The sequence below is a fragment of the Typopeltis vanoorti genome, chromosome 8 (genome assembly GCF_054136105.1).
Source record: "Typopeltis vanoorti isolate ZY-2024b chromosome 8, IOZ_Tvanoo_1.0, whole genome shotgun sequence".
NCBI classification, from domain to species: domain Eukaryota; kingdom Metazoa; phylum Arthropoda; class Arachnida; order Uropygi; family Thelyphonidae; genus Typopeltis; species Typopeltis vanoorti.
In genome coordinates, this window is record NC_143556.1 from 100,326,625 (window position 1) to 100,338,827 (window position 12,203).

Sequence of the window (12,203 nt, forward strand, 5' to 3'; positions counted from 1 at the left end):
TCGCGACATGATAATCCAGTTTTTTGTGCCTAAATTGCAAGATATGGATGTGAACGACATGTGGTTTCAACAAGTCGGTGCCACATGCCATACAGCCAGAGAAACAATTCAATTACTGCATGAGTCATTTCCTGGTCGTGTAATTTCCCGTTTTGGTGATCAGAATTGGCCGTCCAGATCATGTGACTTAACGCCGTTGGATTTTTTTCTTTGGGGTTTTTTGAAGTCTAAGGTTTATGCCAACAAGCCCACGACCACCCAGGCTTTGGAGGAGGAAATTGAGCGCTGTTTCAACGAAATTCAGCCACATTTATGCAAAACGGTCATGGAAAATTTCGACAAAAGAGTGCGTATGTGCCAGCAAAGCCGTGGAGGCCATTTACCCGATATGCTATTCCATGCATAACCCTATACCGTATACTTTATGAATCAATAAGTAATTACAATTTATAATTAAAAACTTGTGTTTTCTATCAAAATTACTTCTTGCGTGAATTTTGGGACACCCTTGAAAAAAACATTGAAAAGAAATAATGTGCCTTAAACTGCGTACAGTGGAATGTACAGAGGATCAAGTGTAATATGCATTAATTGTAAATATGTAAATACTCTGTAAGATGGAAAATAGAAAAAATGTTATTTTATACATAATGTGTAAACAGGCAAAAAAATGTCTGTAATAACTGTTAACTTTTATGCAAGATGGATGACAATCGCCTAGATTTTTATCCCTTCATCTCTAAAGGGTTGGTTGTATGTATAAAAGATTATCGAGCACCTGGCTGGCCCAATTTAGGGCCGTGTGAGAGCGCTTGTACCGATGAGCAGAGCTGCCTTCGGGCGCTTGTGTTTCCATCTGTCGTTCTCATCGTAGTTGGATGACTCTTGAATGAATTGAATGGGATGAATAGCCGCTTGTGCGAAGTATGTAGAGGCAGTCCCGCGAAGAAACGTAGGTATATCCGGTATGTTAGCAACTTGATGGAGGAGAGCATTCCTGACAAACCACAAAGCATCAAAAATCATACACAGACACTTATTTCGAATCACTTGTAGTTTTTTATGTTACTGGAGAAAATGTGACCCCAAGCCGGTGATCTATATGTTAAAGTGGGTTTGATGATTGATTTGTAAATCCGTAGCTTGTTTTCAGTGCTAACTTGGCTTCTCCGGTTGATAAGAGAGAAGAGCTGGACAATTGCGGAATTGGATTTATTGCAGGCATATACAATGTGAGGGTTAAAACTGAGGCGGTTATCTAGTTGTATACCTAGTATTTGATTTTGGATTGCCATGGAATAGCTGCATTGAACAGTTTAACTTCTCCACAGTGGGATGTTTTCCGTCTTGTAAAAAGTATGGCGGTGCTTTTGTCATCATTACCATCTATCCCCGATTTTTTAAACCATTTTTTCAAGTTTGTTGCTGCGTTTTGTAATTGCTGCGTAACTAAGTGCGGCCTGAGAGATCTGGTCAAAATTGCCATATCGTCCGCGTATTAAGCAATGGTGGTTGATACTATGCTTGGGACGTCTGCAACGTAGATGTTGAAAAGAAGCGAAAATTGCAGCGAGCCTTGGGTACACCTGCAGTGATTCTTTTCATAGAGCATCGGATTCTGCCAGCTTAATTTTGAATTTCCTGTTTTTAGTTAAGAATCAATGAGTTTAGTAAGGTATAGGGGAATGTTGGCTGTAAATAATTTGTAAATAAGGCCTTTGTGCCAAACCTTATCAAGGGTTTTTGCAACATCAAGAAGGATAGCTCCTGTATGTTGTCTCCAATTAAAACCAGTTGTTATCAACTCTATCTGTGGACTTGCTGAGTTGTACTGTGCCCAGTACGGAACCCAAGCTGCTCTTTTGGAATAAGGCTGTTTTTGTTCAGACGATTGAGTATAATTGTTTCTGCAATTTCCCCCAGGCATGACAATAGGCTACGGGTGTATAATTTTGGGGGAACTGAGATGCTTTCCTCGGCTTGTGAACGAGGATTATATCTGCGTGTTACCAGCGAGTGTGAAAATAATTGATTAACAATTAACATTTCTGACATGAAGGGTGAAGCAAAATGCTTTTCATACTCTTCCCTCTCTAATAGGGAAACAGTGAGTGGGAAAATTTATAAGCCTATTGCTCGCCGTGAGCGGGCTTGAATATTAAACATCAGAATTGTAGTTTAAGATGGCTTTTGGTCTTTTATGTTTGAAGTAATCTGTTGCTTCGTAATTTGCAGCTAGTTGAACCAATTTGTTGGAGTGTACAGATGCTTTTGAAAAGAACTTTGTTGCTATAGTTTGCAAGAAAATGTAAATATAGGGGACATCTGTGTCTCGATGGAGTTGCACATTTTTTATGAACCGTGAAACGTTTAAGATCATTTGCAGACATTAGTATCAGCGGTATGGCTCCAAGCTGGAGAAGCATAAGTGAGTATAGGACGAACCATCAGTTTGTAGATAAGTAGTTGATTCAGTCTACTGTTCCTGTTGATTAGAGGATAGAGTTGAGCAATGGCTTTTAATGCCTTCACACAGAGAGCCTTGATATGGTAGCTGAAAGTTAGCCTTCTGTCCAGTAGTACACCAAGTTATTTGACTTCTGTTTGCCACGGGATTTTTATGTCATATAGGAAGATGTCCCCTTTAGGAAGCATCGGTCTTCTGGTGAATAGCATGGCTACGCTTTTCTGGAAACTTTCCTGCAGTTGGCATTTGGAGAACCATTTTTCAATCAGTAGTAGATTTTCTTGTAGCTTTTTGATGGCAAGATGCGGCTGTAGAGATCTGGCTAATATTACTGTATCATCCGTGTAGAGGGCCATGATAGATGACAATGGATTGCGCGGGATACATGTATATGGAAAACAGAATCTGTGCTAGTAAGGATCCTTGTGGGACTCCAGCCAAGATACGCTTCTGCGCCGAAATCGCACCGTTGATCTTGATTTGCATGCGGCTGTCAAAAAGGTTTGAGTTAATTAGGTGAGACATTTCCAATGGTATTTCAGTTGAGATCAGTTTATGCAGTAATCCGGAATGCCAAATTTTATCAAATGCACTGGCTATGTCAAGGAAAACAGCCCCATTGCATTGATGCCAATTGTATCCAATTGAGATGTATTCGACTAGTTTGTGTATCTGTTGTGTGGTAGTATGGAATTAACAGAACCCAAACTGCTCTTTAAGAAGAATGTTTAACTTGTGTACGGAGGCTTGGAGTCTGGTAAGAATAACTTTCTTTGCAATTTTACCCAAATTTGAGATGAGGCTGATTGGCCGATAATTTTGAGGCAGGTGCGGGTCTTTTCCAGTCTTATGGGTTGAAATTAAATCTGCCATCTTCCAACAGGAGGGGAAATGTTTGAAACGGAGGATGGAATTAATTATGTTGGTCAGATGTACAATAGCTATACGAGGCAACAGCTTTATCACCTTGTTAGTGATGCTGTCAGGTCCAGGAGCCTTTTTGTTTTTTTAATTTCTTGATTATATCATGTATTTCTGCTGGTGATGTGGGTGCAATTTGATTGGAGCAGGTTACAGAAGATTTAATGAATATCTGACATGTCGATGGATCTTGTAGATGTGATTGAAGTCTAGATGTTCATATGAGAGTTTACATTGCTTGTCTAAGTTTTCTGCTATTGCTTCGGCTTTATCTGCATCAGTGTGGATGAGGCCTAGATCTGTTTGGAGAGGGGGAAGAGATTTGTTTTTGTTTTTGATCTTTCTGATTAGGTTCCATATGGAGTGGTTGTCAGGAGAGATATCAGACAGTCTTTCTTCCCAAAGTTGACTTCTATGAACTTTAAGCCCATCTTTGACTACAGAGTTGTATCTATTTAGAGTTCGTTTGTCTTGTTGTGGTGATCGGGTGTTGTGATATATTTTTCGAGTTTTGTTTTTCTCCCTGATCAGGTTCATGATATCTTCTGGCAAGTGGTTGGGCCTGAGGGCAGTTGTGGAAGTACTGACTGCTGTAAGGGCTGTGTTAATTTGTTGGGTCAGATCTTTAACAGCTGTTTCAATTTCTTCTTTGGATTTTATAAGCGGAACAGGACCAATGTATTTCGGGAGTACTTTGGTCAACCTTTCCTATGATATGAATGAGTGAGTGTGTGTGGGAGTGAGAGACAGTTTTTCTTGGTTTCCCAACTGAAGTAGAATTGGATTGTGATCAGATGAAAGATAATTTAGTGTCATTAAACTGTACTGCGGTCTTACATTCTGCAGTATGACTATGTCCAAGACATCAGCCGTGCCATATGTATTATGATGGGTAGATTTAGTGGGACCTGCCACAATAAATCCGAGGACAGTAATGATTTTAATGGGGGATTGTATGCTGCATAGATTTTTAGTCTACCAGCCGAGCTCGTGAGAACCTCTACACCTGTAACTCTAGATTAGTAGTAGGTGGAACATTTACAGAGTGATGACTAATGTAATTCTAGATTAAAATGGCAGTGCCGGCGCCTGTGTTGGTTAGCCTGTCAGTTCTATACAGATGATATCCTCTGATTTTGGAATTGTCCGATGATCTCATTTGCGTTTCAATTATCAAAACTACATCCCGCTGATGTCTTTGGGTGAACTCTTGGACCTCCAAGACCATATTTCTGGGACCGTTCGCGTTCCACGCGATAATCTGCAGTGAGTCTGGATTTAGTTTATTCCTGTTCATGAGTGAGCCATTTGAGGATGGTTGTGTATCCTTTCGGAATCTTTCAGTAGAGGATGGTGTAGGGTTGGATCTGCTGAAGTCTAGTAGCATATTTGCCAAAGAAGAGGTGATGATAGCTGGCAGGTTTGTGTGTGGTCTAGCTGATCCTGTTCATGAGTTATTTGTTTAGAACGGACTACATCAGCATATGTCCTTGTCATTAAACTGTACATTTGTCTGTCGTTGCTGAGTTGTTCTGGGCTTCTGACAATTTGTGCTGGTCTTTGAGAGGCTATGAAGCTGAGGCCTCTTATGTGGATCTTCTGGGGGAGGAAGAGAGTCTGTCTGTCTCCGATTTTCTATTTATTGAGTTTAGAATGCATCATTTGTACTTGGCTGTGTGTGAGCCACTGCAGTTGGGACATTTAGCCAGGGTGGTTTTTGGCTTTGTGCAGATATTGGTTGGGTGGGTGTCCCCATATTTTAGACATTTAAACTCAGCCTTACACATTTTCTGGGCATTACCAAATTTTTGACATCTGTGGCATTAACCTGTTGAAGCCCTTTTCCTTAAGGGTTCTTGGCTGATTTTCAGTCCACAGATGGACGTCAGGTCACATATATGTTTTAATCTTGACTGATCTCAACTAATACTAGTGACATTGGAATCTTGTTTTTTTTTTGGTCATTTTGCTGACCTTGATGGGTGTGTTAATCAGCAGCCACTTCTTCCGTAGATAAGGCTTCAGACACTCCTCTGAGCACTACCTTCAGATTTTTCTCTGAACCAAGTGAAAATGTGTCATACTGAATGCCACTGACATTCATATCTCCTGTGAGTTTTCGGTAGTCCATCAATGTGGTGGGCTGAATCTTGATGCCGTCAGTGACATTTTTTGCATAGTTATAAGTTATAAGTTAATAGATTGGACATGGTAGCCCTTAGAGACATACATTTTTGTTTTTCGCGCAGTATAATCGGAGGTATCTTTTCTCTAGAAAAGATACTTCCGATTTATACTCTGAAAAGATACCTTCGGGGGCAGAGGAGTCCGAAACGGGACTGTCGTCTTCCATTCCATCCTCTTTTGGTGGTTCGGAGGGCGTGGTTTTGTGCTTCTTGCATGCCCGGAGCTCTGTGAAGTCTGAGGGGACGAAGATCACCAAGTCCTGCCTCTCATCTGCTGGAGCATTGTCATCGTCCTCGTCGTCATCCCCCGACATAGAATATAAATTAAGTTAAATTTTTTTGAGAATATTTTTCAGTATATTTATGACTGTTCCTTTGTCCAGTGACCCTACCAGGGCATCGGCGTCAACCCCACTCATACCGAGAAAACGAGGTACAAAATCACTATTTAAGATCGTGGGGTCCTTGATCCACATAGATGTCCCATAGACCCAATCAGAGTTCTACCTGCAAAGAGAATCCCTCAGCCGCAAAAGACTGCCAGCAAAACCAAGCGTTGGAAACACGCGCGAAGTAACAGCAATTTCTAGTTTTATAGTACCCTAATAAAATGGGAAAAGGAGTGTCAAGAACTCACTTGGCCACAGAGTGAAAACCTATCTCGCTAAAATACCATACATCCACCACTTGTCCTGATAGCTGGTGAGGCCTACACGGCCATCAGACCTCGTGCATTTTTTATCCAGTGGGGAAGAAAGTAGGTTTCAAACTGTGTTAACTCCAGTGCAATGTGAGTTTCTCGAAAAACCTTATATAAAATTTAATCAGGTACAGCCTAAAACAATACGTCCAATCATATCAAAAGTCAATAGCCAATTCCCGGAAAATAATTGAATCTGAGCATTGAGTTTACAATGGCTACCAGATGCATAACTGCTTTATGTTGGAGCGCCTTTATAGCTTGTTAGTAATCTTGTCAGGATCTGGGCTTTTTTGTTGTTGAGTTTTTTTGATGATAGAATAAATTTCTCTAGGCAAAGTATGACAAATATTTTCATGGCTGCAGGGCTGATGGAGAGCTCAGCGAACGTGCCGGTGAATTCTCTCGATGAAAAGCACACCCGCTTGCGCGTAGTTAGGACTAGACTGAAGGTCTGTGGCGTTTGCGAAAGCTTCTGCCTTTCCAACATCCAACCCATTCATGGTGAAAGAGGCATAGCTTACAGAGATAATGAAAAGGCAGAAGCTTTCGCAAACGCCATAGAGAGCTTTAGCCAACTTCCACAGCGAGTTATCCTCCGTCTTTAGGGAACACAGCTTTCTTTCCCACTGTTGGTTCCTGTGATCTGTTAGCCCATAGCGAAATAAATTTGTTGCCCTATTTAGCTCTTGACGGTCTTGGGGAGATAATGTGTTGTGATAACTGCGTCTGATTCTGTTTTTATTACGGATTAGTGTTAGAATTTCTTACGGAAACAAGTTTGCTTGAGATGGGCTGGTAACGGTGGAGGCTTCTGCCAAGCCAGCGTGATTTGTACTTTCTAGATTATTGACCGCTGCATCAATTTCTTCACAGGAGGAGATAGTTGGTACTAAGCCTATAAGAGTACAGAGTGCGACATTGAATTTAGTGAAGCTTGTGCAGCTCTGGGTGGGTTCACCCAGACCTATGAGTTCATAGAGTTCAGGGTCCCCTCCTAGGTTTAGTAGTACTGGGTTGTGGTCAGTACTAAGATCGTTAATCACCTGTAGCTGGAATTTATGAGAGGTGTTCTTGAAGATGGCTATATCCAGTACATCAGGTCTGCCTTGCGGTCCGTAGTGCGTTGATTCAACCGGACCTGCAATGACAATGTTTCTTAGTATAGTAAAGTTGTAAAGAATCATCCCATTATTATTATTGAAGCGTTTACTGTTCCATAAGGGATGTTTTGAGTTGAGATCTCCCGCCACAATTGTTGCTTCATTAGTATCGAGCAGTTCAGAGAGAGAGAGAGAGAGAGAGAGAGAGAGATCCGAAATTAGGAGAGGTTTGCCAGGAGGGTTATAAACTGAGTATATTTTTGGCTGCCTGCGTTATTGGTGTGGATTTCAATACTAGTTTCTTCCAGATTTGTTGTAGTGGTCTTCTTGATTTCGTTATAACTGATGTTTTTCTTGACAAAAATAGCTGTGCCGCCACCTCTGGCATTGAGTCTGTCTGTCATTTCTGAGTAGCGAATAATATCTAAGTTTAGTCTCATTAATTAAGAGAATATCAATTCTGAAGTGGTCCGCAAATTTTTGTAGCTCCACGAGTTTTGTTACTGAGACCATTAGCATTCCAGAATGCAATCTGTATGGAATTAATTGAGATAGTCGGATTATCCATTAAGCATTGAGAATATGACTTGGGTATTTTTCAGGAATTTGTTTGTATCACTCTGGGGTTTGTTTTGCTGAATGGAGTTAATATTTCTCCTAAGGTAGCGGCTGGAATAGCAGCAGCAGCAGCAGAGTTTTGACTGGAACGGGTTCTGCCTGTTCTGTGCGCGAGGAAACCACTGAGGCGTATGATCTGTTAGTTGTACTAGTCCGCAGAGGGCTTTCTGTTGCAGAAGGTGTTGTACGCTTCTGAGTTGATGGGGCTCCTGTTTCCCCTAGCTTTCATCAGGTTAGATGGGTGGAATGTGCAACCTTTGTAGTTCACCTGATGCGGACCACCAGAATTTGTGCACTTAGCGGCGGAAGTAGTGCGTGGTTTGGAACATATATGAGAGGGGTGATTATCTCCACATTTTACGTATTTGTACTGTGCTCAACAGAGCTTCTGCGCATGCCCGTATTTCTGACAGCGGTGGCATTGTCCTGCAAATGTTTTCTTTCTAAGTGGTTTAGTCTTTATTACTAGATTACAAACAGTCTTCAGATCATAAATCTCTCTCTCTCTCTCTCTCTGATTTTTGCTGATTTCCACTAAAACCAGAGGCATGGGACGTTTGTCTGCTCGATACATACGCGAAACTTTTATCGGCTCTAAGCCTTGTGATTTGAAGTCAGTGGCTGTCTCTTCTGATGTTATTGTTTCTACCAGACCTCTGATAACAATCTTTAAGTTTTTCTCGCTCTTTATCTGAAATGTGTGGTATTGAATTTCCAATTCGTCCATGGACTTAGTAAGCCGACCGCAGTTCGATGCTTCTTCGGGTTGAATGCGAACTCCTTCTTCAGAGTTTTTAGCCGATGTGAACTTAATTTCAGTGTTTGTCACCACCTCAGTAACTGTCGACTATTTTTCTTTGGCTTTTAGAATCACCGGTGGGACGATCTCTTTGGGCTGTGCCGCTGTGTCCATCGGTGCTTCAGGCTCTGCGACTGGAGCTTCCTTCCTACGCTTTTTCCTAAAATTTAGGTCTTCCGTTCGAAGACCTAAAGTTTAAACAACTGCTCGCAGTATTCAGACAAGTCCGAATATTGCTACATACCAAATGGCCTGGCAGAGTAGAGTTTCATAAGATCCCGACAGTTGAATCAGAGGATTATTACCAGCCCCCTGACCCTCTCCCCAGCACCTCTCAAGACAACACCAGATTGAATGTGTAAACAGCCAACGCTCAGTCCTTAGAAGATCCCGAATAGAGAAACTACAAGAGTTTCGTGCCGAATATACAAACTATAAAAGTTTCGGCGGATCGAAGCGTAAGCAAACCTTTCATGACATGGGTAACTCGTGGTAAAGGTGGAGTAAGATCCGATCACTTTCCTTAGTATTTCCCATAATATAAAGCACATCTCCTTGCAGACATGTATGATGCTATATATTATGGGGGGTCATTACCCGGACCGGTTTCCCTTGTTTAGGTGCGGGGATACCTCTCCCAAAACTCGTAAAATCTCCTGGATCACCCAATAATGAGCCACCCGCAGGATCAGAAAGTCAGAAACTCAGTGTTGTTCCCCTCAGTAACAGGTTCACCCTGCCACTAAGAAGAACTCTGAGAACCGGGAAAATTTTCCTTCTTTCCACTCTTTTGGAACTTGACCCAGTGAGAGACTCATGTTGAAAAGATATGCAAAAACTGTTGTTAACTCTCTGGAACACTCCCTCAAAACACGTGGTGAAATAGCATGAAGTCCCACAGCTTTATTTACATCAAGTCTATTCAATTCCTCATATACCTCCTGTACACTTACTAGATTACTAAATTATGTGAATAAATAATAATAATAATAATAATAATAATAATAATAATAATAATAATAATAATAATAATAATAATAATAATAATTTTAAACTGTAATAACATATTATTTATCATCATACAGAGTATTTACATATATAAAACATACTATTACATTTTCTGTTCAGTTCAAAATGTAGAGTACAGTGATTTTTTTAAAAATGTAAATGTACATAATAATAATAATAATATATTTTACATTTAACATTCTGCTCAATCTATTTTTTTTACATTTTTTTATTGATTTCTAAACTATTTACACAATTACAATAATCGTCTTTAGTGACATTCTAGCTTGTAATTTTTACAAAATTCAGCACTAAGTGCTGCATATGTGATTCAGTTTCTACATTGCATTTAAATTAAAATTTTGATAATACTGTACTTTTTTGCATCTATATTTACAACACGTGTTCTTCTAATATTAGCAATGAAGATTACACGGATTTTTCGAATAATGAATAATAATAATAATAATATGATAATGTCTCAGATAAATTACATACATATGATTATTACAGAATGATTATTACAGACAATATAGATTGACAGACTAGTGATCACGATGAGGATTGGGATTCTTGATTGTGAGTTTGATGTGACAGACGTGCTTTATTTACTGTGCTAGAAAACGCGCTGTTTTTCAGATGAGTAGTCATTGAGCTGAAAATTAGTGATTTTTTAGTTCGAGTTTGAGGTTAGAGTGATTGTCGATTGTGAAGCTTGACTGGATTTTTCAGATTATCAGCATAGGTTCTTTTCAACATTTGCTCAGTGCAAAGTAAGTTTTAATTTTTCTGTTTTGCAGAAGAAAGAACAAAGCAAGGAAAACAACAACAACTACTACAAAGAAAAGAGAGCTAGAAGATCTGCGTTAGACAACGTCCAACGAGAATCTGTTGTGTATTCCAGCTGAACAAATAAATAAGTAGCACAGTGTTATAAGGAAAAAAACAGCTATATGCACCATTTTGGAAAAAAAACTGGATTCAAATTCATCAGGCGAGGAGCTTCTAAAAGATTTTTTTCAGGTGAAGGTGAGTTAGGCAGTCTTACCAGAGGAAGGGGGGGGAATAGTTTTTTCTTTCACTCTCGAAACCCGGGTAATTTTTTCGACAAAACTGGCAAACCCATCCGGAACCCCCCCCCCACACACACACATACACACACAAAAAGAGAGAGAGAATAGATAAAAATGCATAATGAATGGAATTGGAATCTCATTATGGGAGGGCACAATACACTGTCAGAATAATAGCATGATATATTTTATACAAGCGGTGCATTAAAAATAGGAAAAAATTGTAAAATTGCATTGTCACAAGTTAGTAGGAGTATAATTGATATACAGGTATGACTCGGTTTACGCCGCTTCATTTTTGCGCCTCTCATCGACCACGATTGGATGGGAGTAATGAGTCATGACTCTGTCCAACTGCCTAGACACAGATGATTCTGATTGGGACCATTGTAATAAAACTATAATACTAAATTATTAAACTACGGCATAAAATTTAAATAATTATACAAAAAACGGAATATAAAAAGCGACAAGAAAAAGCAAATAACAGTGCAATAACTACAGACTAAGACCTACAAGTTCATTGACAAACATGCACTATCTAAGACAACAAAAGTGAAGCTGACTCTGCAATGCCAATTAAGACACTAACAGTGAAACCAATGCAAGAGGCTATTGCTCTTATTAATTAGGGATGTGAGATTTTATATAGCAACGACCCCAGCTGGGAGTGGAGCTCAACAGTCAAGAGAGGAGTTGAGACAAGACAGTTATCATCAGAAGAATTCTATCGTTTTAAAGCAGCAAATTTTCTTTCTTTAACATTATGCAATTTTGAATACGTAAATTTCGTAAAATAAAACATTTTTCAAGTATTTTGTGTTGATCACTGAAAAGCTTGGAACGGAATCTATTGTATTTACATGCGTTCCAATTATATTTTTGCTTCAATTTATGCGGGAAATCTTAGAGACTTAACCCTAGCTCAAACCGGATCATAGCCATACTGTATTCTGAGCTGCACTGAACAAATAACTGACGGCTGATATTTATTGTATTCCCCCTTCCCCTCCCATGAATAGTAATTATATTGTAGGTTAAGTGTACCCCTCAGCACTGGTCAATATTATTATTATTATTATTATTATTATTATGTAAGGTGCCTCCATGGAGTCAAAAGACTCATCGTGGGAGACCCAACATTGACATACTAACCATTATTCACACAATACCTGTCATACTTCCCCTCAAACTCATTCACAGATGAAGCATTCACAACCACCTCTGGCAACGCATTCCACCCATTTACAACCCTCCAAGCAAGAAAGCTAGTCCTAACACCCTTGTTAACCACACTCTTACACAATCTCCAGGGATGACCCCTCGTT